This window comes from Schistocerca piceifrons, chromosome 3 (assembly GCF_021461385.2).
Source record: "Schistocerca piceifrons isolate TAMUIC-IGC-003096 chromosome 3, iqSchPice1.1, whole genome shotgun sequence".
Lineage (NCBI taxonomy): Eukaryota > Metazoa > Arthropoda > Insecta > Orthoptera > Acrididae > Schistocerca > Schistocerca piceifrons.
In genome coordinates, this window is record NC_060140.1 from 697,089,834 (window position 1) to 697,116,267 (window position 26,434).

The 26,434-nt window shown below is 43.1% G+C and overlaps 1 protein-coding gene across 2 annotated transcripts in view; it reads right to left on the bottom strand.

Moving 5' to 3' along the window:
• The window catches only part of LOC124787779 (inositol hexakisphosphate kinase 2-like), a 98,835-nt gene extending 74,772 nt beyond the window's left edge, over positions 1-24,063 (bottom strand). Inside the window, exon 1 of one of the 2 annotated variants that reach the window (XM_047254675.1) lies at positions 23,719-24,063. The gene's annotated coding sequence lies outside the window, so the exon portion shown is untranslated. Of the gene's footprint in view, positions 1-2,527; positions 2,557-23,718 lie in introns of those variants that run through there. The other variant, XM_047254677.1, reaches the window with a different exon arrangement.
• Positions 24,064-26,434: the final 2,371 nt, after the last annotated feature.

Below are 26,434 nucleotides of genomic sequence, written 5' to 3' on the forward strand. Positions count from 1 at the left end.
CTGGCGGAATGAACATGACGGGAAAATAGGAGGAATTACCCTCGCGCGCCATTCGCCAGTGGAAGAGAGAAGGGAAGAAGGGAAGGTCAGTTAGGGGTACCAGAAGTACTCTCAGCCACACACAGTTAGGTAGCTTTCGGAGTATGATGTAGATGTCACAGGAAGCGAAAGTAGCTAGACATCATTTTGTCGAGACTGTAGCAACAGACTATATTTGCTTTCGAAACGGTAATTAAGCAGCTGGACGTCTGGCAGACATCAAGACCTTCAATGATTACTTCCTGTCCAAAACTCCACTGCATTATTAACTGATATGACAAATTGAACATCATGTCCATGTACGTCAAATTCCAAATGCTGCTTATCGCTCAAGTGATAAGGCCACACAAAGAGCAGCCTGATTCATAGATGAAGAGTATATTCCGCCATGCATTCATGACTAGTCATCGGCTAACCAATAAACGATCGCTAATAGAGCCCTAAGCTGCTACTGCTACTACTATTACTACTACTATTACTACTGTTATTTCTAGTAGCAGTAGAGACGCAGCTCTAACTTGTGTAGACTACTATCATGTAAACACCGTTTATTTTATTGTGCAGTTAACAACATAGCGCTCGAGTCTGTAGTTGAACTACGAGTCGTCGGCAAAGTCTTGGAGCTACATTTTGCGTTATATATTCAACGCTGATAAGTTTGCTGTGTGACCTGGCGACCAAGGATTTCCCCTGCGAACTGGATGAAGTTGAGGTCTACGTGTGATTACCCAGCGCTCCACTCACGTCGAAAATGCGAGCATGACTGAATTTTTACAACTATAGTACACAGTCACATTAATGTGCCCACCTGTCTAGCCGGCCGGTGTGGCAGAGCGGTTCTAGGCGCTTCTGTCTGGAACCGCGCGACCGCTACGGTCGCAGGTTCGAATCCTGTCTCGGGCATGGGTGTGTGTGATGTCCTTAGGTTAGTTTGGTTTAAGTAGTTCTAAGTTCTAGGGGACTGATAACCTCAGATGTTGAGTCTCATAGTGCTCTTGGCACGGTGGCTGCACCAGTAGGACGATGCAATGTGTCACACCACTTGCAGTGTACGCACGTGGTTCGAAGAGCATCAGGGTGAGTTTACCGTACTCGCCTAGCTACCAAACTCCTCGAATTTAAACACAGTGGAAAATCTGTGGGACTACCTCGATCGGGTTATTCGCGCCATGAATCCTCAACCGAGAAACCTGGCGCAATTAGCCACGGCACTGGGGTCAGCATAGCTCCACATCTTGTCGCTGTCTTCCATACTCTCATTGTCTCGCTGCAAAGGATGGTTATGTAGGCTTTTGACAGGTGGTTCAAAATGGTTCAAATGGCTCTGAGCACTATGGGACTTAACATCTATGGTCATCAGTCCCCTAGAACTTAGAACTACTTAAACCTAACTAACCTAAGGACATCACACACATCCATGCCCGAGGCAGGATTCGAACCTGCGACCGTAGCGGTCGCGCGGTTCCAGACTAAAGCGCCTAGAACCGCTCGGCCACACCGGCCGGCAGTTTCCTAGGCGCCAGTTTTGGATCGCCTCGTTTTTCCCTGCAAAGAATACTTTAACACGGCGCCAAGTAAACAGTTAAAAGCGTATACGTTTCGGAAATGCTTCCACCCTTGGACCGAAAGCCAATTATCATACCCCTCTGGACGTCAGATAAATAGCTCCGTTTCCGCATTACGACAATGACTGTACTGAGGGTATATATACCACCCACTACCAGTACTGCTACCTGCCGTCTGACTGGTTGTTAGCCGGCCGTGTGACCGAGTGGTTCTAGGCGCTTCAGTCCGGAACCGCGCGACTACTACGGTCGCAGGTTCGAATCCTGCCTCGGGTATGGGTGTGTGAGCTGTCCTTAGGTTAGTTAGGTTTAAGCAGTTCTAAGTTCTAGGGGACTGATGACCTCAGATGTTAAGTCCCACAGTGCTCAGAATCATTTTTTTGACTGGTTGTTGCACGTTGGCGTCGAACATAGGCAATGGTCACATCAACGTGCTTGGACCGTGTAGTTGCATCATACGCCTTATCTGAAGCAGCTACATATAACAACTTCGGTTTATTGGGAAATCTAGACGGTCTTATTCAGTGAGTGATTGTTCACCTTTTCTTTTTTCTATTTTCCTCTTTTCCGATTCCGACACTTGGACATCCAGCCCTTATGAAATTACAGACGAAGATTCTGAAACTGGGCGCCTGGAACAGAAATGAATGTGAAAGGTACCTAGCAAGGGCGGGTGTCGGCGGTGTTGGCGGTGCGGAGGGAGGGAGGACGGGGGGGGGGGGGCGGGGGCGTAATAGGACGATTAGAAACTGAAAACATTCTTCGGAATACAGTTTGAGAGATGGATATGGAAAACAAATTGCTGATGGCGAAAGAAATATTTACGCATTATACTTTCGGTACACATTGTTCAGTTTCTTGTCAGATTTAGATACTAGAAAGGGACCAGGGCTCTTTGTTTCACAACCCATGAATCGCCTTACCTGCTCCTTTTCTGTGATGGTGGGAGGAAGTGAGGGGGCACATGTATAACGCAGGTTCATCACCGCTGCTCATTGTCTGCGAACGTCCGGCTTCCACAGTCCCAGAAATACCCGCGACCCGCGCGTTAAAAATGCCCCCAGCGCTGGGCGGTGACGCCAAACTTATTTCACCAGAGCGAGCGGGCGCCCACAAAGAGCAACGAGTAAGCAGTAAGTCACCTGTGCACCACGAACAACGGTGTGCTGCGATAACGCACCGCCGTATCTCTAGCTGCAGTTGAGATAACACCTGGCCTGCTCCCAGCAGCCCGCCCGGCAACACGCCTTATCACTCACCGCATAAGGCTGTCTCACGTTTCCGCCCACAGGCAGCTCGCCGCGCTGTGGATTTACGCACAAAGCAAAAAGCCACGTTAACACAGAATACTAGCACATGGAGCATTTGGTCTGTGGCCGGGGCTAATACCATGCTATATTGAGGACACACCTAATATATTTTTGTATGAATAGATGTTGACAATGCCCAAAAGGGGCGAATATTTTTCTCGTCTCCATTACTCTGTATCATTTTACCCGCCACGGAAAGTATTTCGTTAATTTTTTCCTGGAAACAATAGAACCATTACAGTCGCTTATTAATTATTATTATTATTTTACACATTGACCCAGTCACGTGAACGTGACTACAGCTTGTGTTCGATTTTAGCGTGCAATAACGACTCACAGTCGGCAGCACTAGCAGTGTAGGGTACATAAAGTGCGTTGGGGGGAAGGGGGGAGGTACGCTAAACAGTGCAGTTGCTGTCGTAATACGGAAACGGAACGATTTATCTGATGTCCAAATGAGCGTCACCATTGGCTTTCGGGCGAAGGGTGGAAGCATTTACAAAACAGCAAAGTTCGCAGACTGCTCTTGTACCGCCGTGATTAAAGTATACCGATGCATGATAAAATGACGCTGTCCAAAACGGTGCCGAGACTACTTGTGGTGCACCACGGACCGTAGATGACAAGGGTGAACGACGGCTGTGGAGATGTGTATGGGACGATAGACGTACAACTGTTGAGCAACTAACCGGTTGGATGTATCAAGGGGCTACCAACAGTGTCTCCTCAACGATTATTTGGCGAACGTTGCTGTATATGGGCCTCTGCAGCAGGCGTCCGGTTTATGCACCCATGTTGACTGCGACGAACGCAACTGGACGTCAGCTGAGTAACGACAGATAGCCTTTACAGAAGAAGGATATTTTGTACTCCATCGGACAGATGACCGTTGGCGTATTTGCCGTGAAACTTCTGTTCTGAAAGCAAACACCCTGCAACATTCGTCGGAAGGGTCCAGGCCGGAGGAGGGAGCCTTATGGTCTGGGGAATGTTTTCGTGGCAGTCGCTGGGTGATCTCGTCATTCTGGAAGGCTCAATGGATCAACGAAGGTATGTAGTTATGCTTGGGGACTACATTTACCAGCAGGACAATGGAACGTGCACAAAGCTCGTAGTATATGTGTGTGTTTCGAAGAGTACCAAAATGAGTTAACCGTGCTCCCCGGATTTAAACCCTTCGATAATCTGAGGGACAACCTCGATCGGCCTGTTCGCGCCTGGATCCTCAACAGAGAACCTATCGCAGTTGGCCACGGCCATGGAGTTGGCGTGGCTCTACAACCCTGCCGGTACCTTCGAGAACCTCACTGACTTCCTATACGCCTCGCAGCGGTCGGCACTGCAAAAGGTGATTGTTCAGGCTTTTGACTGATGGCCACATTAAATGACTGGACAGTGTATATAAATTTCCAAATGCCACGACTTTATATCAGAAATTCATGTCCACCTCTTGAACGTAACGAGCTATTAAACTGCTAATTTCGAGAATGCTGTCACTCGTTAGTGTTGTAATATTGATTGGCAACGAAATCCGCATTTCTGCGATATTTTCGCACAGTTTATTTTGATGCGGAGCATATTTGGAGCATCCTAATAACCTACGTCGTCTTCCAGATGTTCACTAGATGTTAAGAGTTTATCATTTCGATCCTAGAGAGATGCGCAGGGAAACATGGGTCTGCCAACCTCATACGATTAATTATTTTCCTGTGTCTTCTCGGAAGATGAAAATGTTGTTATACACTGAGTGTCAAAAACTCATAGGAATGCACTGGGTGGGATGCCGGCCGTCAGATGCTGAAGCACATTCGGTGCTTGTGTTTCCGTACAAGCACTGAATGTATATGGGTCACTATGCCCATTATTCAGCTTGGTGATGATGTGGCTCAGAGCAGACAGCCCACAAGCCCGCATGGATACACTAGCGCCACACGCGGCATGTAGCCGCAACGTTTGGGCATCAAACACGCAAATCTTCAGATGGAAGCAATCATTCCGGCGAATTATGACCAACTAAGTTTATATGCGAGCAGTAAAATATGCAAATCAATTCTGATTACATTTTTCAGAAGTTCTCGTCACGAAATACAACGCATTTTGTTGTTGTTGTGGTTCAGTTTTACATAGATTTTTCATTCATTTTCTAAGAATGGTGTACTTCCAAGCTGCAGAGTCATATGCTTTGTATGTGACAGGGATCGCCAAATACTGTAGCGGACTGTAAGTCGCAGTCGATTGCCGTTAATTGCAACAGCGGATAGACAGGCTACAGAGGTGCAATTCGCCACTGAGATGCTGGCCAACAGTACGAGCAATGAGAAGTCACACCATCCACAATCATCTCAGCTGTGAGATGCAGATGATAACGAGCCACACGTGGAACTCAGCTTCACATACATGTCCGAGGATAGATATTAGCGTGGGGGTCAGGTAGCCCGTCCCTGGGAGAGCAAAGAATGGGAAAAGGTCGGTTTGGCTGAGCCGCGGGGCACGTTGCACGGCGTTTGAGAGCTCATGGATCGGGATGACTTTCCAATGCTTTCGGTATCACATGGAATCCAAACCAAGAGGCACTGCAGCTGCAATCGGGACGAAATGTGTGTTGCATGATACTGCGTGCGGTGTAAATTCCAACTGCTAATATGATTGTACATTGCTTCCCAATTGGGAGAGTACCACGATGGAAAAAAATATAGCTTTAACTATATGAAATATCTTTATTTATGATCCAATTAGTTTCGCGGCGTTGAAGCCACATCTTCGGGGATACAATTTCACAATTTATTTCAAACGATAACCAGTAGATGACCCAACATTTTTTGTCCACTTCTGGTAAAAATGTTCAACCGTCAAGAGGTTGGTAGTCACAAGTGGACGAAGAATGTTGGGTCACCTACTGGTTACCGTTTGAAATAAATTATTTAACATATATGTATCTCTGAAGATGTAGCTCTAACGCTTTGAAACTAGTTGGATCATAAATGAAGATTTATCATACAGCTGGTCTTTTTCATCATGATACAGTTCTACAGCTGTGAATGTCCATGGCATAAAAGATGGGGGAGGTTCTGATCGCTCTAAACCGTAACAGAACAGAAGTTATGCAGCCAGGTGTTGAAGGAAATTCTCTGTTTTCCCCGTCACTGGTACATGCATCATCTATCGCCTTCATAACACTGACCACATTTACTTGTGGCATTACCTCGTGAAACTGTATCAACCGGGTCATTTGCACCATGGTTTATTTATGTTACTTCTTTGTTTAGTAAACTTCCATTTACGGTTTCAATGCAGCCGAAGTACGCAGTATTCAGAATACGGAGTAGGTCCTTGAGGGAACAACGGAAGATGGTACTCAACGATGGATTTGGGCGAAAAAGTCTAGGATGTCAAAAATAAGGTTTCCCTCAGACACTGCATCTACAAAAAGGGATAGATACAAACTTTATACGTATGAATGGCAGTGGCGTAGCGTGGTTGTAAAGGTTGAGGAGACTCGACGTTTATTATAGGGAGACAAAATAGTACAATAAACAATAATTTAAACAAATGAAACAAAATGCATCAAATAAAACAATAACAACAACTACTACTACTACTACCACTACCGCCGCCACTAGTAATAATAATAATAATAATAATAATAATAATAATAATAACTTGTTCAAAAAACGATGACAAATTTGTAGATTTCTAGTAGCAGCAAGAGAAGAAGCACTTATATTTTCTTGTACACAAGTGCAATGCGCCCGTCTTTTCTTTTCACGAATGAGTCTATAACTCTGTCTTCAAAGATCTGACCACTGGATAGCTCTTCAAGTGGTGTCTTTTCTATTGCTAACTTGCTCAACACGACAGCCGGGTGTTGGACATTGAATTCCTTAAATAATTCTTCACTCGTTTAAGAGTACTCACTGCTTGCTGTAGTTGCTGGTAGGGTCAAAACCAAACGCAGGAACTTCGTTGTTTCTTTATAAACAGAGTCTAAATCAATGTTGGCAATGTACTTCAAGAGGATTCTTGGAGTTAAGTGTTTTTTCACATGAGCGTAAATGCTACACGGGGCATTTTCAAGTTGTTCTTGTTTGAAAAAAGGGTGCTGTTCTAATAACTGAAGCAGTTTCAACTTTAGGAATTCTTTTTGATAGTTCGGGAAATGCTTTTCGTTCAAAAGTTCATTGAATTTGGGGAAACTCTTGAAATCTTCTTTCGTCTGGACAATTTGCAAACCCATTATCTAGTAAGTTAGTGCCCTGAGAGATGTCTTTTGACTGTCACGGAATGATAAGTTGCCATTCAAACATAAACTGAATTTAATGCATTCATCAATGAATGTTTCCGTTCTTAACTTTCGTAATTTTCTGAAAACAGTTCTTATTTCGTCGTGGCAAGCAATTATACTGGCAGATTTTGACTGAAGAACATTAAAGAAATGAACAACATAAACAAAGCAAGTAGACAAACGTAGGATCATCCATCCGTCGTTTCATTCTCACAGCACAGCTCAAAGATTCTGGGTCCCACTGAGAGTCTGTATTATCAATTGTATAAATAAAAACACTACATAGCTCTGATAAATGACTAGATATTGTTGAAACTGCCCTGGAATGAAAGTTCAAGCGAGTGTTGCTTGCATGTGGCAGTTTAAATCCTTTCTCAGTTAGCAATACACTTCGTTTTGGTGATTTGTTGAAAAACGAATGGAGTGATGTAAAATCGCTTACAAACATGCGTACTTGTCGTATGATTTTGGAGGCATATAACAGTACCAAATTCAGTTGGCGTGCGTAAAAATTAATAAACAGCGCGTAGGGACAGAACTGCTTCACCAATTGTTGTAGTCGTCTCTCTCTGCTCGCCATTACTGAAGCACCATCATATGTTTGACTAACCACTTGTCTTTCCACATTCCATTCTTTCAATACTGCATGAATAATGTTTGACAAACCTTCAGCAGTTTTATCTCCAGAAACATCGTAAAATCCAACGAATCTGTCCTCAATTTTGTCTGCAATACATTATCTGAATATTATACTCATTTGACTCTTGCGTGACACGTCTAATATTTCATCAGTTTGAAATCGAAATGAAATTGCAGCTCTGAATTTCAGATATTTTCTCATTAACTGCCAGAGTTATTTCTATTACATCATTCTGTATATCTGGAGAAGTTCCTTTAAAGTTTGAAGATGATGACAGATGGTCGTGGATTAACTGCACTCCTTGAGCTAGTAAATCCAACAATTCCAGATAATTACCTTTGTAGCTGGAGGATTCATCTTCTCGATGGCCGCGAAAGGCTAGTTCTTGTTTACAAAGAAATACAATTGCCTGAATAATACAAGCCAATAATCTCCTGTTGGATGCAACTTGTTCGTTGTATTTTATTGTTGTCAGGCGAGCGGCTTCAGAAAGGGCGTGCTCAATTCTACTTTTGCTCAATAACTGAAATGATTCTTTGTTCTGCAGGTGACGTTTTGATATCTGATGCTTTGGTGCTTTCCTGTCAAAGTTCTTTATTGTACAAATGCCCTCGTTGCACCATTCCCTTTCACCACCAAACAGAAGACATATATAACAATATAATCTGTTATTAACTGCATTCGCAGTCAGCCAAGTATACTTTTCGTACCAGGCTGTCTGAAAAGTGAGTTTTTGTTTGACTTCACTTAAAACTACACTGAGTATAGGAGTAGGTCGTTTGTCCTTCAATTCGCACTTTTTTTTCGTACGGTACGTTAATCTAGAAAAAGGCGTTTTTAATAAAAATTCTATAAGGTATTCAGTTCTAGCTCACTCATGTTGGCGACACAACGAAAATATGCACTAAAATCACACAAGAATGACTATGAACACAAACCACGTGACTGTTGACTTCCGTGTTAAAAGCCAGCATAGAAGCGGCAGAGACTAGTCTCGATTCCTGCTAGCAAGTGCAGCGCACCGGCCTTCGTGGAAGATGGGAAGTGGAGGGGGCGCAGGCGCACACAGCCAGGTAAGGGAAGGGAGGCAGAGACTGAGAGCAGTCGAGTCTCAAGCAGGCAAATACACCAATACTCGGGGTGCGGCGCGGGCTACAAGACTGATGTCTTCGCGCATTTAGCGCTCTTAGCAGAAAGTTATTTATATTTTTGTTATGAATTACTATTGGATCTTTTTTAAGCACGAACACAGGGGAGACTAAGTCTCAAAGTCTCCCCTCACGCTACGCCACTGATGAATGGTAACAGGAAGATTGTAATTTACCGTCCTGTCGACGACATTGTCATCACTAGAGACGAAGCAAAAGCTCGGACCAGAAATGGGTAGGGAACCACCCGAAAATTGCCTGAAGCGATTTAGGATAGACACGGGAATTGGAACCACCATCCTCCAAAATACGAAGCCAATGTTTCACGAAGTCCAGTGCCGTCATACCAACGTTCACATTTAAAGATATCCTCGTTTAATGCTACTGTCACGGAGAAGCCTGTTCTGACGCCAGCACTGTCAAGTGTAATTGACGCCGTACGTCCTGCGTTCCTACACGGAGCTAATCTGAAACCCCGTGGCAGTTGTGTACCGCCCACGAGCCCGGCTGGCATCCGCCTACCTTGCAGCGCGTGGGCGCATATCGTCGCTGGCGACACAACTTGCCGCTTCAGCGAGGGCGGCGCATGTCGCGACATGGGTTACAACTACGTCGCCGTCCTGAGGCCATACACGCTATTTGGCTACCCTCGCCGAAACAGAAACGTCGACAGTTCAATCGAGCGCATCCAACGCTGAAGCATCTGAAGTGCAACTGGCCACCCACGCTTGCGGTAGCCGTGGGAACAACATGACGTCGCCTGGCGCTTGTACACACAGGTATTCGACTCACACAACTGGTCGTCTTATAAACGGGAGGAGCGGGGAGGGGGAGGGAGGGGAGGATGGAGGCTGAAATGAAGCTAGTGATTTGGAGACTTCGTTAGTATCGGAAGGTTAATGCAAGTTAATGTTCGATCTTTGGGACGTCCTAGAATAATTTTCAGTCACATCTTGCCCCTAAGGAGGAGAACACGGCTTGGATCTTTGGATTGCGCTCTGTGTGTAAGAAAAATGACGGGTTGCCTCGTGGTTTGGATCCCACATTGAACTACGGCACAAATTGTACCAGTGGAACAGACCGCCCGAATGCAAGAGAATAACTCCCCCTCCAACAAGACGATGGTGAGTTAGTGTTTAACGCAAAAGTTTTAGCAAGACGTACAGGGCAAAGACTGAATCCTTGTTTCAGGAAGGTCAGTGACAGACTGAGCGAAGTGCTCATTCACCATTTTCTTAGACTGGAGAGCGGGCATTTCGTCCTATTCCCGGCTTCGCTTGATCTTTCAGTTCTGCTTCCCTTATCCGGTTCAGGAATAAGCATAAAATGGCTTTTAACCATTTAATCGGGAGCGACAAATAGATTACAAGAAATGCTTTCTTTCTAGAAAAGATGGAAAATTAAAGTTTATGTTGAGCCTTGCGTTACGTCAAATCTTCTGTGTCTCAATTTTTATATATTTACTTGTAGACAATATGTAAAAGCAACGACGGAGGCATATGTTAGGTTACAATCATAATCTTCTGCCAAGCTTTTTGGGTTACTCTTGTTGTAATCTTTTAAATATATTCTGAAGCTAAAGCAGTCCAACATAATCTATTAAAAACTAAGGCAAAAATACCTATCACAAGGAAGTGGGGTATCGATACAAAAGGCTTTCACTAATACAGATTAAAAGCAAAATCCAGGATACCTATTTATTTGCCGATTTTATAAACGTGAAAACACCTCCAATAAGAACGACAATCAACCAGACTTTCCCATGAGCTCTAATGATTATCGCGGCACCAACAGGTCTATGTAATCAAATAGTAGCTTCGCACTCACGCTTCCAAAAATGAAATGTAAACAACGGGTACTCTTAAAATTAAATTTAACCTAACGCTTAATGCTCGTACTTTCAGCAAACAGGTGCAACAATATATCACTTCTTATCTCGGGAGTGACCTAATCATGCGCATCGTTCCACAGGAACAATGGAGAACTTCCATATACGGCCAACAAGCCACGATGTACGTGCGATCAAGTAACTCATCCTATGATCGCTTGTAGTAGCGTTTGTCATAATGAACAGAGATTACTAACGGCGTTGTAAGTTCAGCGTTTACTGTCAAATGATGAAACATAAACGTGGAACTGTGATTTCTTTTTCTAATTTTTAACGCACACGCCCTTATTTACGCAGCACTATTAGCGCACGCTTGTAGTCCAGAAGTGGTTTTTCCTCTTTCTTGTTGTTTAGACCAGTGTTTGTTAAAAGATGGCTTTCCTGTAAACGCCATCTCGCTACCTCAGCCTCTAATCTGTTGTCACGGTTATGATGAAAGCTATGAAGTAGAATTATACCCTCGCTTAGTCGTTTTCCTTGCAATTGTAACATCTGTACTGTCGAAGCCATTCCAGACGCTTCTTGACACGCTACGGCTGACAAACTGACCACCGCATGCTACACTGTTAAAACGTGGGGCAGATTAATGGTGTCCTATGATTTTTACGTATCTCCCTCATTACTTTATATGATTCTGTTAAAACTAAAGGGAGAACATGCATTTTATTGTATTTGGAGTGAAAAGCGTCATACGAAAAGCCTTGGAAACGGACAGGACTTCGTTACGCAAAGCAGACGCATATTGGGATGGCGAGGGTTTGCCTTCTACTATGTATTGGCCGTACGCTGGTAGGTGCAGTCTGCCGTGAAATGTCCCCTTTAAAGTTGCGAGCACGTCGCGTTCCAGGAACGCCCATGTGCCAACAGCATTGTGATACAGATTCTGAGAAGCGAAGTTCACAGGCTTAGCAACGCTGCACATCTGGTTACTGAACAATATAGCCTCAATGTAAAAACACACTGATGCTAGTGATTTATTTATATGCATTAGTTTGGAATTAAAGAAGTATTCCACGATGGGAACTGTGCACAGGACTCTAACAATAAAACAAGATTCTGCAGCAAGATATTAGATGCAGCGGCATTTTGTCACAAATTGTTTAAACTTTGTGTTGAAATTACCAGAAGAAAACTTTTTTTCGTATGAAGATTTTATAAAGTTTTAAACAGACTCTCTGGGCAGTAGAGACTGAAACAGAACAAAAACGGGCTAGAAACATATCTAATAAACAGAGTGAAAGCGACTCGCATAATTTTCACATGAAGCAATATCATCAATGCATCTACCAATGCTTATGCACTATTTAGTGATTTATTCAGTAAAATAGATGACACAAAGAGATTTCAATCAAGCAAATGCGTTCCTACGCCTTTTAAAGCCGGACTTGCACGCTTTCTTACGTTTCTGTTGTAAATTCACAAGTACCGTATGATAGTGTTGGATGGAGAGCCATATGCGATAGCTTCAGCTGCATATTTGTAACGTTTTCTTCTTTTGCGGCCGTTGGGACCTTTATTTCACGCAGTTTGACTGTCGGGTTATGGGTTTCAGATTGGCGATGTCATATTTTCAAAACAAGGAACTGCCTCTGTGATCGAAGTATCTAAGGCGATGGCGATCCACTTAGAGACAGCACGTCCGATCCCCCAGGTAGTGGGTTGGTTCAAATGGCTCTGAGCATTATGGGACTTAACATCTGAGGTCATTAGTCCCTTAGGACTTAGAGCTACTTAAACCTAACTAACCTAAGTACATCACACACATCCATGCCCGAGGCAGGATTCGAACCTGCGACCGTAGCGGTCGCGCGGTTCCAGACTGAAGCGCCTAGAACCGCTCGGCCACTTCAGCCGGCCCAGGTGGTGGGAAATAAGTTAAAAGTAATTACTACTGTTGTTCTATAAGACTGAAAATGTCAAGTCTTATTCCTCTTGTTTCTAGCGACTGATCAGTAATCACGGGGATTATGCCCTTTCTTTTACAGTCGTCAATTAACCCAAGTGAGGCAAGTAGTGTGCGCTATCTAATCATTAAATCGAATAATCTGTGTTCTATGTGTCATCGTACTTCAACTGTTTGATATTCGTGTGTCCTGAGCCGAAGATTGGGAAAAACCTCTACATTTGTTAAATGTTTGTGTAAAACCATCTGTTCGTCCCCCTCCACCCCCAAAATGTTGTACTCGGTAATTCAGTGCGCTAATTCCACGTCCAGCATAGCCAGTAAGGCGCAAGGAACTAGTTTAACTCAAGCACAGAGCAAAACAACCTCTACTGTCCAATTGAACGCCAGATGCGCGCTTTCGAATGACTCAAGATGTAAGAAGTGGATCTCACCTCCAGGCAGCACCAGATAAGTATTGTAAACTGTTCATCACAATTCCAGGTCCCGAAATCTGGAAGCAGTTAATTCCTCGGCAATGCCACGCACACAGTTTGTGCGTCACATTCTTGCAAGGTCACCTCAAATCTACTGATGGCTGTGTCGCTGCTCTCCCTAGCGATTGTAAATCCATAAGCCATTTCGACTATCTTGTGATATTCTCATACATTATTGACAAACGAGTCAGAACACAAATATCAAGTTTCTTTGTTTGATACACGGTTAGTTCCTGAATGTTATTTTATTTTACAGTAGTGCGACTTTCATCTCTTGCAATGATTTTCGAATTTGGAATATTGCAAGCTAAGCAATAGTACGTAAAAAAGCGCTAAAGTCGTCATAAACTCTAAGCTTTGTTTGAACACTCAAATGCTTTACTAGGTATGGTCCAGTAGGAAGCGGTACGCCTTCGACTTTGAACAGTTGTAACAATTGGTGCAACTCTGAATTTTTCACATTAACTATTTAATTAATTTACTGCTTCCGATCGTTAACGATCATCAGACTGATATGTCTTCTTAAACTTAGTAAAAGACGCAAATAAAATTTTTAGCCATGATTGGCATCGTCACAAGATGCAAAAACACGACAATACTGTTGGTAGCCGTTATCACACTAAGTTTAAGGATACAGATCAATCCGATGATGATTGTTAATGGACGAAATATGTAATTGAATTAAGTAAAGAAATTTGCCATGAGACAATTTTAGCTTGTACAACCTCGTAACTAACATTGTCAGAGATGAATAAAGTGATAAGTGCAAATAAAAATCCTAGAACTAAACAGGGATCGAACATCAGACCTTTGGATTTGTGGTCTGCCACTTAACCAATTAGCCTCCGAGCGACACCAATTAAAGTTAATAAGTAAATTTCTCAACTACTGTTTGAGTGACATCCTCTCGTCAGAGGAAGGCAAGGATATACCCAGCAGCAATAGGACCAAGGCTAGTAAAGCAATGTGGTATTGGAACAGTTAATTCATATTTATTTTAATGCCATAACAGCGAGTAGACATGAAGTGGTGACAGATCGTAGAAAGATCACGCACCATATCAAAACTTCTGATGTTCGTAAACAGCTCACAGTCGTGTGTCGGTGCTGCTGCCCCTCGATCATTCGTATGTGGGAGGAACCTCAGAATCCGCACATGTACATACGAGCTGCCCATACATATTCCAAAACCGATTTAGAAGTCAACACACAATAAAGAAGCATTTATATGTTGTTGATTAAGAACGTGGTCGGCTTTACGGACAAATGTTAAAAGATACCGCGTTCTTTCACAATCCAATATACGGAACCTTTGTCCTGCATGCAGTCTCCATAAAGCATATTTGGGGGGTGTTTCTCACAATTGGTTTTGCGTAGCTTGAATGTGTTTACCGACAATTTAGATGCACAGATGGCAATACACATTTATCTGAGATGTTTGATACGGACTGCCAAACGTATTAGGTATTGGATTAGCCCTCACAGTCGCCTGAAGCTAAGCCTATTGAAAATGTATGGTATCAAAAAGAAGTTGCAATGGAAAAAGGACTTCACTTTGAAACAGCTGTCAACGCATTTGAATGTGGAGGTCTCTCCCACGTGAATATACGCGAAACTTGGTTTCAAGCATGCTTCGGAGATGCCAACCAACTATATGGGAACTGACTCATGAAACATCACCGCCATGGATAAATAAGCTGCGATACTTTCTGGTGTTGAACGACTGTTGTATGCATCATTTTTACTGGCCATCACTCTAATATCCGAGTGCTGACCACATTCGGCGAAAAATCACGCCGCTCTTCTCAGCGTCTTTTCAACTGTTCCATCTTCGTGACTTGAGATAAACAAAGTGTGTTTGTTATTTGAATTTAGCTAAAACTAATATCTTATGGCCTCGTTGGGGAACAATTCATCATACACAAAGACACAGGAAAATCACCGACGCAAGATGGTCACATCACTGATCGTGGTCGAACAAGTGTCCAATGAATTCCGTTGCTAAGCGAGAATTACACACACACACACACACACACACAAACACACACACACAACTTGCCTCTCTACCGAGTATAGTATGAGTGCACGAAATAGTAGCTGCAGCAAGAGGGAAAGATCAGGGTTTAAAATTCTGTTGAGGGGGAGATCATTCGATACGCGGAGGTAATGAGGTATACAGATACGGTGATGATATAAAATCTGTAACGTCTGCTTGCAGCGAAAAATAAAGATCGATGACGTTGTAAAAGTCTTACGTACAGCCGTTGTGCATGTCACTCGCTATATTCTAGATGACTGTCGGATGCTTATGGCTCGAGAACATAAAATAACTGTTCATGCAGCGTTGTTCGATGGATGGGAAAGTTAAGATGGCAGAGCATGACTGTGATGGATGGGAAAGTTAAGATGGCAGAGCATGACTTTAGGGAGAAGAAATCAACTTTCGGGCAACAAGTTTAACATTCCGTCTTTCTTTCAGTACTACATTCTGAGCCTCGGAAGCACGCTTGTAACATATAGTCATCTAGGCTGTACTCATGCGGTGCAACACACGAATCTCGGAGGAAGGCAGTGGCAAACCACATCCACTGGCAGATGAAGGCGCCACAGGGCTCGGGGATTCTTATTCGCCAGGGCAAACCGGACGATTCTCACTTCATAGCATCAAGTGCAGACGAATTCTTGGTAACTGCCAAGAATTAAAAACTTGATACAAAAGCTAGCCAAGAAGAACTGGTAAGGGGGACGTTGTATTGGAAAGAAATGGAGAAAGGACGAGTAATAGAATGCAGATGACGCAAACGCACTTTTGCGTGGGGTCTATGTTAGCCTATTACTGTTGAGCACTCATCACTGAATCCTCGGGCATTCGCCATCAGGCAAAGTGAATGTACCGTCAGTGACATGAGCTTTTAAATGTAGTTCTAAAAAGATATAACGGCTAAAATTCAGAGCTGAACTTGCTTCGTAATGGTGACAGTTGTGTTCAGTACCATAAAAAGCAAAAAAAGAGTAGATGTTTCCATCAATGGTACAGCAAAGGAGTTAATTTGATTAGACGCGTATACGTAACTCGTATTTTGAACGCTGCCTGCTCATTATGCATCAGTACCATTATTTGCCCGTTAAAACCAGACAGGTGAGAAACTGGAGGCGACTGCCTAATACACAAGGCTAGCTGCGCCTTTTGGTCGATTTCTCGGCCGGGAGTCTACGATAACCCGAGAACCGAGTATAACCGGTTTTCGCCGTTACGTAACGCTCATGTGCATTACGTTTATCCGATGGCCTCAGCGAGAGGCGACACAAAACCTTGCCCCGGACGCAACATTTCCTGACTTTCCATTCGTTTATGAGAGACAATCTAACTTCACATGCAGAATGACTCCGATTCTGCCCCCAGGCAGAAACCATCTCGCAGCAAACACATTTCGTTTATGTATTTACTCAAATGGACTGCCGAAAAGCTTTTGATATAGAGGATTTATTAAATCGAAAATGCAACTAGGTAAGTGGTTTATACCTAAATGAATGAAAATAGATCAGCAAATTCTCATAAAATACGACCGAAGTGGAAAGACGTTACAATATCTAAAACTGTTATTTGGGACAGACATTACGCATTCATATAATTTCTAAAGCCTAGATACGAGTTAGAAACGCCATCATAATTTAGAAACTCCAAAAGTAAACATGACGCGATTTCTTTTCTAATTCTTTTGAGATCTAAGGTAGGTATGATAATACGCAGCATATTAAGACGTAAGAATTCTGATAGGAGTCTTTAAAAAGAAACAAATATACCTGCTTCTCAGCTATAATAATCACCTCCATTCGTCACATATAATTTCTTTCTTACAAAGTATACAGGCCACATTTCCCTTGGGTTGTTTCACTGCCCTGCGCAATGTGTATGTGCAGAGAGATTAAACTGCGCATGTAATATTGTTAGGTTAGTAAACATTCATTCTATCTGTGATTTGCAGATTTTGAAAATAAGCTTTTTGCTCAGTTTCAACAAAATTCCAAATAACTTCCTTCGAGCTACAAGGAACTGATTTCACTTTATCTCAAGCTGAGTACCCGACGTTTCCAGTAGATGTACAGAGTGTACATAAAGTCCAGGAACACTTGCAATTATGCATTGCACAAGAACCAAACATCGTACAGATATCGTGCATATGTCATTTCGAAGAGAAACCCTGAAACTTTTTTTTTTTTTTCATGTATGCCGCCGTAGCATAGTTTGGTAATTTGCCGATAGTCAACGCTAGATGCAAACATGGCGAGTTCAGGTGCTGAGTGAGCTTTCTGTCTGTTTGAGTTCGACAAAAACAAGTATCCTACAGCTGTTCAACGGATGCTTAGAACCAAGGATGGTAAGATGCCACCAACAAGGAAGGTCATTTACCACTAGCACAACAAATTCGTTACGACGGGTTGCTTGTGCCCGGCAAAGAGAAGCGGACGTCCCAGTGTGAGTGAAGTGAATGTGGAGCGAGTAAGAGAGAGAATCAAGAGTCCAAAGAAATCGGTGCGTCGTGCATCCCGTGAACTCGAAATGGCTTCAATGACAGTTTTTGTTCTGAGTTTTGTTCGCAGTTGCAACAATTCTATGAGGACGGGGATGTCATTGTTGATCGCTTAATTTTTAGCGACGAAGCTACTTTTCAAACTAATGGGAAAGTGAACAGGCATAGTTGTCGAATTTGGGGTACAAAGCATCCACACGAATGCATTGAATTTGAGCGTGATTCCCCAAAGGTAAATGTTTTTTGTGCCTTGCCACGTCGGTAACTGCACGGGTTGTTCTTCTTCGCCGAGAGCACTGTCACTGGATATTCCTACTTGGACATGTTGCAGCAATGGCTGATGCCTCAAATGCAATCGGACTCTCCCTTCATCTTTCAGTAGGATGAGGCTCAAACCCATTTTCATCGTTAAGTTCGTGGGTACCTGAACACGGATCTGCCGCATCGATGGATCGGCCATGCTACAGAAGGGGACAACTTCATGAAATGGCTTCCCCAACCACCAGATCTCACTCTGTGTGACTTTTTTCTGCGGGGACACTTTAAAGATCTGCCACTACCACGTGATTTAGCAGAGCTCCGGGAGAGAATACGGGAAGCGACTGCCGTAGTCGACGATGCCATGCTGGGACGGGTATGGCAAGAATTCGATTACCGTATAGACGTCTGCTGGGTCACTCATAGTTCGCATATCGAATGTTTGTAAAACCAAAAAAAAACAAAAAAAAACAAAAAAAAACAAAAAAAAACCTTTCAGAGTTCCTCTTCAAAATGCAATATGTATGACATCTGCACAGTGTTTAGTTCTGGTACCATAAATAATTGAAAGTGTTCCCGAACTTTATGTACACCCTGTATTTATTCCAATCTTCTATGAGTCCACCTCCTGCCACTCTCTCTATCAATTTGCTCCACCTCATGTCTCCGTTCATGTCATCCCCTCACCTCTTCCTTTTCTTCTCCTCCCTTTTGTGTCCATCTCCCCCTCTTTGTCCATCTCCTCATCTTCCCTCTCTTTGTTCATCTCCTCCTCTCTCACTGTCCATTCTCTCCTCCCCCTATCTGTGTCGATCTCCTCCTCCTCCTCTCTCACTGTCCATCTACTCTTGCTCCATCTCTCCACGTTATCACGCTCACCGCAGCAGGGGCTGGTGGTTCTTACCTCCACAGTATTTCTTTCCAGATTGTAACTAATATTTGTACCTAATTTGGCTACAATCGTTCCATGAGTTTAGGATGAGCTTTTTACCCGTAGCTTTGTCCGGGTACGCACATGCTAAATATATTTAACATATTCCACACGTATTTGTACGCACGTTTAACCTGCATCTCTAGCATTTTCATGCAGCTCAATGATGACGTCATCTCTCCTGAACTATGCGCTGTACAATAATATAATTTTGCAGATACATATGGTATATGTAGCTACAGTATGCGAAATGTCTTGTGAATAGAGTCAGAAGTAAAGAAGTAGTAGACGTCATGCTTCATGTGGCGGTTTTACTACATGAGGAAATGTAGTAAGATATGAACTTTTTTCCTTTCATCATTGTGGGAGTCATCAGCGAGAAGAAGTTTCGTTAAGGTTCTAAATTATGTGTGAAGTTTGTTGCAAGTCTGTAAGTGCGCTCATTCTCAAATACTGGTTGACTAAAGTATGAGTATTCGTGCGTCGTTGACTATCTCCACCCTCACATCTTTGATAGGCAGATGATTTCCAGGCAATAAGTGATATGTGTGCCAAGTATGGCTGAAATTGGTCTTGTGGTTTACAAGGAGATACGGAGCGAACATACATACATAGAAAAGACAGGTAAAGAAACAAATGTTTAAGGAAAATTGGAGTCTGAAACTCCAGATGTATAGCCAGTTGCGTAAATGGAAGATGGGCTAATTAAGTTGTTTCGGATTCCAAGAAATAAAACTATGATTAACTGAAACATGGACAGGTGGAAGTAAACAAACATGCTGGAGAAGCACGGATAGTCCTACCTATCGTGGAAGGCAGTAATGCATGGAAAAATGTAGAAACCTTTACCCAGCAGAAGATATAATTTCGCTGATTAATGACTACCAATATGAGAAACCTTAGATATGGCAAATTCAGAATCGTAGCGAGTTTCTTTCAAACCCAAGCGAACCGCTTTTTCATTAAATGTAACTACAAAAGCTAAAGGATGAAAAGGTGCATGTATGTGAACGAATGACACGATGTCTTTGTCTCAAGTTACGTTCCTCTGTAACTAGTCGAACAATGTACTAGTAAAGGCATTTATCCTTACAGACGTCAATAAAAGTAGATTTCCAAAGTTTTGAAGGGAGTGTATTTTCTTGACACGAATGTCTACGGAACTTGTACAGGGCTATTACAAATTATTGAAGCGACTTCATAAATTCACTGTAGCTCTATTCATTGACATATGGTCACGACACACTACAGATACGTAGAAAAACTCATAAAGTTTTGTTCGGCTGAAGTCGCACTTTAGGTTCCTGCCGCCAGAGCGCTCGAGAGCGCAGTGAGACAAAATGGCGACAGGAGCCGAGAAAGCGTATGTAGTGCTTGAAATGCACTCACATCAGTCAGTCATAACAGTGCAACGACACTTCAGGACGAAGTTCAACAAAGATCCACCAACTGCTAACTCCATTCGGCGATGGTATGCGCAGTTTAAAGCTTCTGGATGCCTCTGTAAGGGGAAATCAACGGGTCGGCCTGCAGTGAGCGAAGAAACGGTTGAACGCGTGCGGGCAAGTTTCACGCGTAGCCCGCGGAAGTCGACGAATAAAGCAAGCAGGGAGCTAAACGTACCACAGCCGACGGTTTGGAAAATCTTACGGAAAAAGCTAAAGCAGAAGCCTTACCGTTTACAATTGCTACAAGCCCTGACACCCGATGACGAAGTCAAACGCATTGAATTTTCGGCGCGGTTGCAACAGCTCATGGAAGAGGATGCGTTCAGTGCGAAACTGGTTTTCAGTGATGAAGCAACATTTTTTCTTAATGGTGAAGTGAACAGACACAATGTGCGAATCTGGGCGGTAGAGAATCCTCACGCATTCATGCAGCAAATTCGCAATTCACCAAAAGTTAACGTGTTTTGTGCAATCTCACGATTTAAAGTTTACGGCCCCTTTTTCTTCTGCGAAAAAAACGTTACAGGACATGTGTATCTGGACATGCTGGAAAATTGGCTCATGCCACAACTGGAGACCGACAGCGCCGACTTCATCTTTCAACAGGATGGTGCTCCACCGCACTTCCATCATGATGTTCGACATTTCTTAAACAGGAGATTGGAAAACCGATGGATCGGTCGTGGTGGAGATCATGATTAGCAATTCGTGTCATGGCCTCCACGCTCTCCCGACTTAACCCCATTCGATTTCTTTCTGTGGGGTTATGTGAAAGATTCAGTGTTTAAACCTCCTCTACCAAGAAACGTGCCAGAACTGCGAGCTCGCATCAACGATGCTTTCGAACTCATTGATGGGGACATCCTGCGCCGAGTGTGGGAGGAACTTGGTTATCGGCTTGATGTCTGCCGAATCACTAAAGGGGCACATATCGAACATTTGTGAATGCCTAAAAAAACATTTTGAGTTTTTGTATGTGTGCAAAGCATTGTGAAAACATCTCAAATAATAAAGTTATTGTAGAGCTGTGAAATCGCTTCAATCATTTGTAATAACCCTGTATGTACAGGCACGTTTTGTCCTTAGTGTTTTCCTGTACTTGACATCCTGTCTACAATCGTACGTTGTGGATAAATATCGGTTAACGATGAGCCTATGGAGCTCAGTATTTTTGCAGGTGCAGTGAATTAATTATATGTCAAATTCCTTATCACCAGCTGTGAAAACAATGGAAACGTTTTTTTTTTCTAAAATCTGTAGACAGCAACCGTTTCTCATTAATTACTCAAATCCCATCGTGATGGGCAGCCTTCAAGGTTTGACAACGATTCAGTCTACCCCTCTTGCAGAATTTGCCGCTGAAAAATACTTCTGTGAAGCATGCGGGGCCTTCGCTCTAGCAGGATGCGATTGAACAACGAAACAGTATCGATACATAGGACATATTATCTCAGAATAAACAACTGTGTTACTTCATTTAAGGTTAGGCAGTTTGGTTTTGGGGTGTCATGTGGTTCGATGCTCATATGTGTGTTGCTTCATTTAAGAGCAAGAAAGCAGGTGCTCACTGTGGACAGCCAGTTAGTGCTTCATTCCACACGAGTCCCCTACGGATTACCCACAAACACCCTATTACACCTAGTGCTAATCTGTTCACATGAATAATTATGGGAATTACTACAAGATAACTTCATTATATTTTTAGCAGAAAAGCCAAAGTTGTCCCTCTTAACAATATTCAGCTGATGTTTTTAACACTTCAATACAAGGATATTTATAACTTCACACAGGACACTCGGCTTATGTATATACGGTACTAGTAACATTAAAACCTACTACATAGCTGTATGGTTATCAGGCTTAAAAATGGCCTGTTAGCGTTAACGTAACTTTGTATACACAAACCCAAACATTCTTATGAATTACGGAAGCATCTAATAACAAATATGACACGTTTTCTGATGAATTACGAAAGCATCTAATAACAAATATGACACGTTTTCACAAAGTCTACACGGCTTTAATTTAATGTTGCTACTGCTATGACTTCCGCCGTAAAAAAGACAGCAGTTAACATACTAATTACGATACAAGCTGTGCAGGACGTAATTTCTAAGTGCGCTCATCCTCTGCAATACATAGTATCGTTTCTACATCTTAATCTAGCTTTTCGACGCACATTTGTGTGTTGTTCTGAAAACCAAACCATCATTTAGTACTTGGAAATTAACCTGTACATCGAACGAATTGCTATGAGTTTTGTGAAATGACTCGCTACCTGCTAAATTATAGGCGAGATAAAACGAAGAACACGAAAATAACATTTAAGTTACTGGACGTGAGCGATCACATTAGGCAAAAATTGCGTTTAGCGCCAAACGGTTAATTCCGCACTTGCACGCTAGATGGAACACCAATGCATTTAATATTCTCTAGCCGCGGAATACAGTTTCATCCAGAGATCATCCAAAACGCATTACGTTAACAGCAATGTAATGTAGAAATCAACAACGGGCAAACAACATAATAAAAACAAAAGGCACAGCGCTACTTGTGACCTTGAACCAATAATAATAAGGCTCATCATGTTCAGACAGAGTAAATCAGTTAATTTTGTAACGCTAGTAAATAGGTTACCTGAACAATTCTTCAAATACACTACGTGTCTGATAGAAAACAAATTTTTCTTAAATTACGGTCTTGATCATAGCAACGCAGGATGGTTTGGAGTTGACTTCTTAGGCCATTGTTTATGTTGAATTTTATCCTCCATAACCAGACAGAAAAAAGAATATTAATGTTTAAGAATGTATTTTGGAATGTCAGCAGGAACGGAAGTCACATGATTTTATTGAAGTACGATAGTTCACTTGCTCAATATACTTGGACCGCTTTCTGATCAACGCGGCTGCTGACCATGCAATCAGCTGAACAAGGAACATTTCCTGTCAACAGTCCACTGACCTGGTTCTACATACGGATAAAGGAATTGTTACAACTAAAGATATGAGAAAACTAGGTTTCTTATTTACAACAAACCTACTTCAGAAACGAGGTTGACGCAAACATTGGATATAAAATACAGGATGATCACAATATATACGAGTATGTAAATGCAATGAAACAATACTGTAGAAGTTCCATGCACGAAAGTCAAGCTTTAACAGTAACAAATCGCAAAAGCTAATGCAATGGACTGACGTAAATACTGCATGAACTGCAAATATAAATAATGTACTGCACGTAGTTGAATGAAATTCTGATAAAAGATATGTTTAAAATATCAGTGTTGTATTTACCTGCTGTTCGTGTTGTCTCCCCTCGACGTAAGTTACGAAATTATTCCCTTCTGGATACTTAAAAGCGTAGTTCTGCTCTCCTGTGTGTATGAAACTCCTCTTTCATTAAGAGTTCTTACAAGCTTTGCGAGTAACGATCGCTTCCCCAGTAAAGATGGCCGCCAGTTGCCCGCACAGCACAAAAATCAACGCTCACCCAGCGACGCTCTTCAAGACTGATTCAAAATGTTTTCAGACCACAGGTGCCAACAATGCTTTCTCAACAGAAATAGAAAACAAAGAGGATAAAGAGCGTTTATTTGTTTGGGGGTCAAGCAGTTGTCTGATACTTCCAACCACGTCGAGCTCTGAAGACAGACTGACGGCAGGCGGCTTGGTGCTGCGACCTTCAATGCGCATGCGCCGCTCCCCACCACAAACCGGAGCTCAGCTGGTAGTCACGTGGTATGTCGGCGAATCACAGTCTTTCTGTCACACCATAACAATAACAGTTTCTTTGCGTAGGCGCGTTCGCATTACGTGGAAACGCTTAGGTCGCCTAGGCGAATCAACTCTTTTAACGTTCTGCGAAATTATTTGATGTTAAAAACTCATAAACACTTAAAACAAGGTTTAAGAATTGCGTACATTTAAGTCCGACATCTGCAATAGTGCTAAGCTTTTAAAAATTGGTCCCGTTTCCTCAGTACACGATATATTGATGTATGGGTCGTTACAAATAGAACAGATTTTTTGTGGATTTTTCAAATTCAGGTCAACAAAAAATATAAAATAGTTACGCGGTTTACTATGCCTAACACACACAGTATAGCAGTCGAATCTGCGTTCGCGTAAAAGGAGTGGTGCTGATCGCCTCACCAACACGTCGTCTTAGAAACAACTGCTGCAAACAAATAAGTATGTATTCGTTTTCTAAAGGAAACGTTAACGACGATTCAAACCCGGCCGTCCATATTTAGGTTTTCCATGATTTCCCTACATAGCTCCAGGCGAAAGCTGGGATGGTTCCTTTGAAAGGGCACAACACATTTCCTTCCCCATCCTTACAGCTCTCCGGGCTTGTGCTCCGTATCTAATGACCCCAATGTTGACGAGACGTTAAACCCTTCCTTCCTTCCTTTGCCGGCCGGAGTGGCCGATCGGTTCTAGGCGCTACAGTCTAGAACGGCGCGACCGCTACGGCGCAGGTTCGAATCTTGCCTCAGGCATGGATGTGTGTGATGTCCTTAGGTTAGGTTTAAGTAGTTCTGAGTTCTAGGGGACTGATGACCTCAGATGTTAAGTCCCATAGCGCCCAGAGACATTTGAACCTTCCTTCCTTTCCTTTGACATCTTAAGATGTAATTTACATGATGTAGGGGGTGACGCATTGGTTAGCGTATAGTTCACTGGAGTCGCATACGGGGGGACGACGGTTCAGATCCGCGTCTAGCCATCCAGAGTTACGTTTACCATACACTACTGGCCATTAAAATTGTAACACCAAGAAGAAATGCAGATGATAAACGGATATTCATTGGACAAATATATTATACTAGAACTGAGATGTGATTACATTTTCACGCAATTTGGATGTATAGATCCTGTGAAATCAGTACTCAGGAGAACCACCTCTGCCGTAATAACGGCCTTGATACGCCTGGGCATTGAGTCAGATCTTGGATGGCGTGTACAGGTACAACTGCCTATGCAGCTTCAACACGATACCACAGTTCATCAAGAGTAGTGACTGGCGTATGGTGACGAGCCAGTTGCTCGGCCACCATTGACCAGACATTTTCAATTGGTGAGAGATCTGGAGAATGTACTGGCCAGGGAAGCAGTCGAACATTTTCTGTATCCAGAAAAGCCCGTACAGGACCTGCAACATGCGGTCGTGCATTATCCTGCTGAAATGTAGGGTTTCGCCGGGATCGAATGGAGGGTAGAGCCACGGGTCGTAACACATCTGAAATGTAACTTCCACTGTTCAAAATGCCGTCAATGCGAACAAGAGGTGACAGACGTGTAACCAATGGCACCCCATACTATCACGCCGGTTGATACGCCAGTATGACCATGACGAATATACGTTTCCAGTGTGCGTTCACCTCGATGACGCCAAACACGGTCGCGACCATCATGATGCTATAAACAGAACCTGCATTCATCCGAAAAAATGACGTTTTGCCATTCGTGCACCCAGGTTCGTCGATGAGTACACCATCGCAGGCGCTCCTGTTTGTGATGCAGCGTCAAGGGTAACCGCAGCGATGGTCTCCGAACTGATAGTCCATGCTGCTGCAAACGTCGTCGAACTGTTCATGCAGATGGTTGTTGTCTTGCAAACGTCGCCATCTGTTGACTCAGGGATCGAGACGTGGCTGCACGATCCGTTACAGCCATGCGGATAAGTTGCCTATCATCTCGACTGCTAGTGATGCGAGGCCGTTGGGATCCAGCACAGCGTTCCGTATTACCCTCCTGAAACCACCGATTCCATATTTAGTGAACAGTCATTAGATCTCGACCAACGCGAGCAGCAATGTCGCGATACGATAAACCGCAATCGCGATAGGCTACAATCCGACTTTTATCAAAGTCGGAAACGTGATGGTACGCATTTGTCCTCCTTACACGAGGCATCACAACAACGTTTCACCAGGCAACGCCGGTCAACTGCTGTTTGTGTATGAGAAATCGGTTGGAAACTTTCCTGATGTCAGTACGTTGTAGG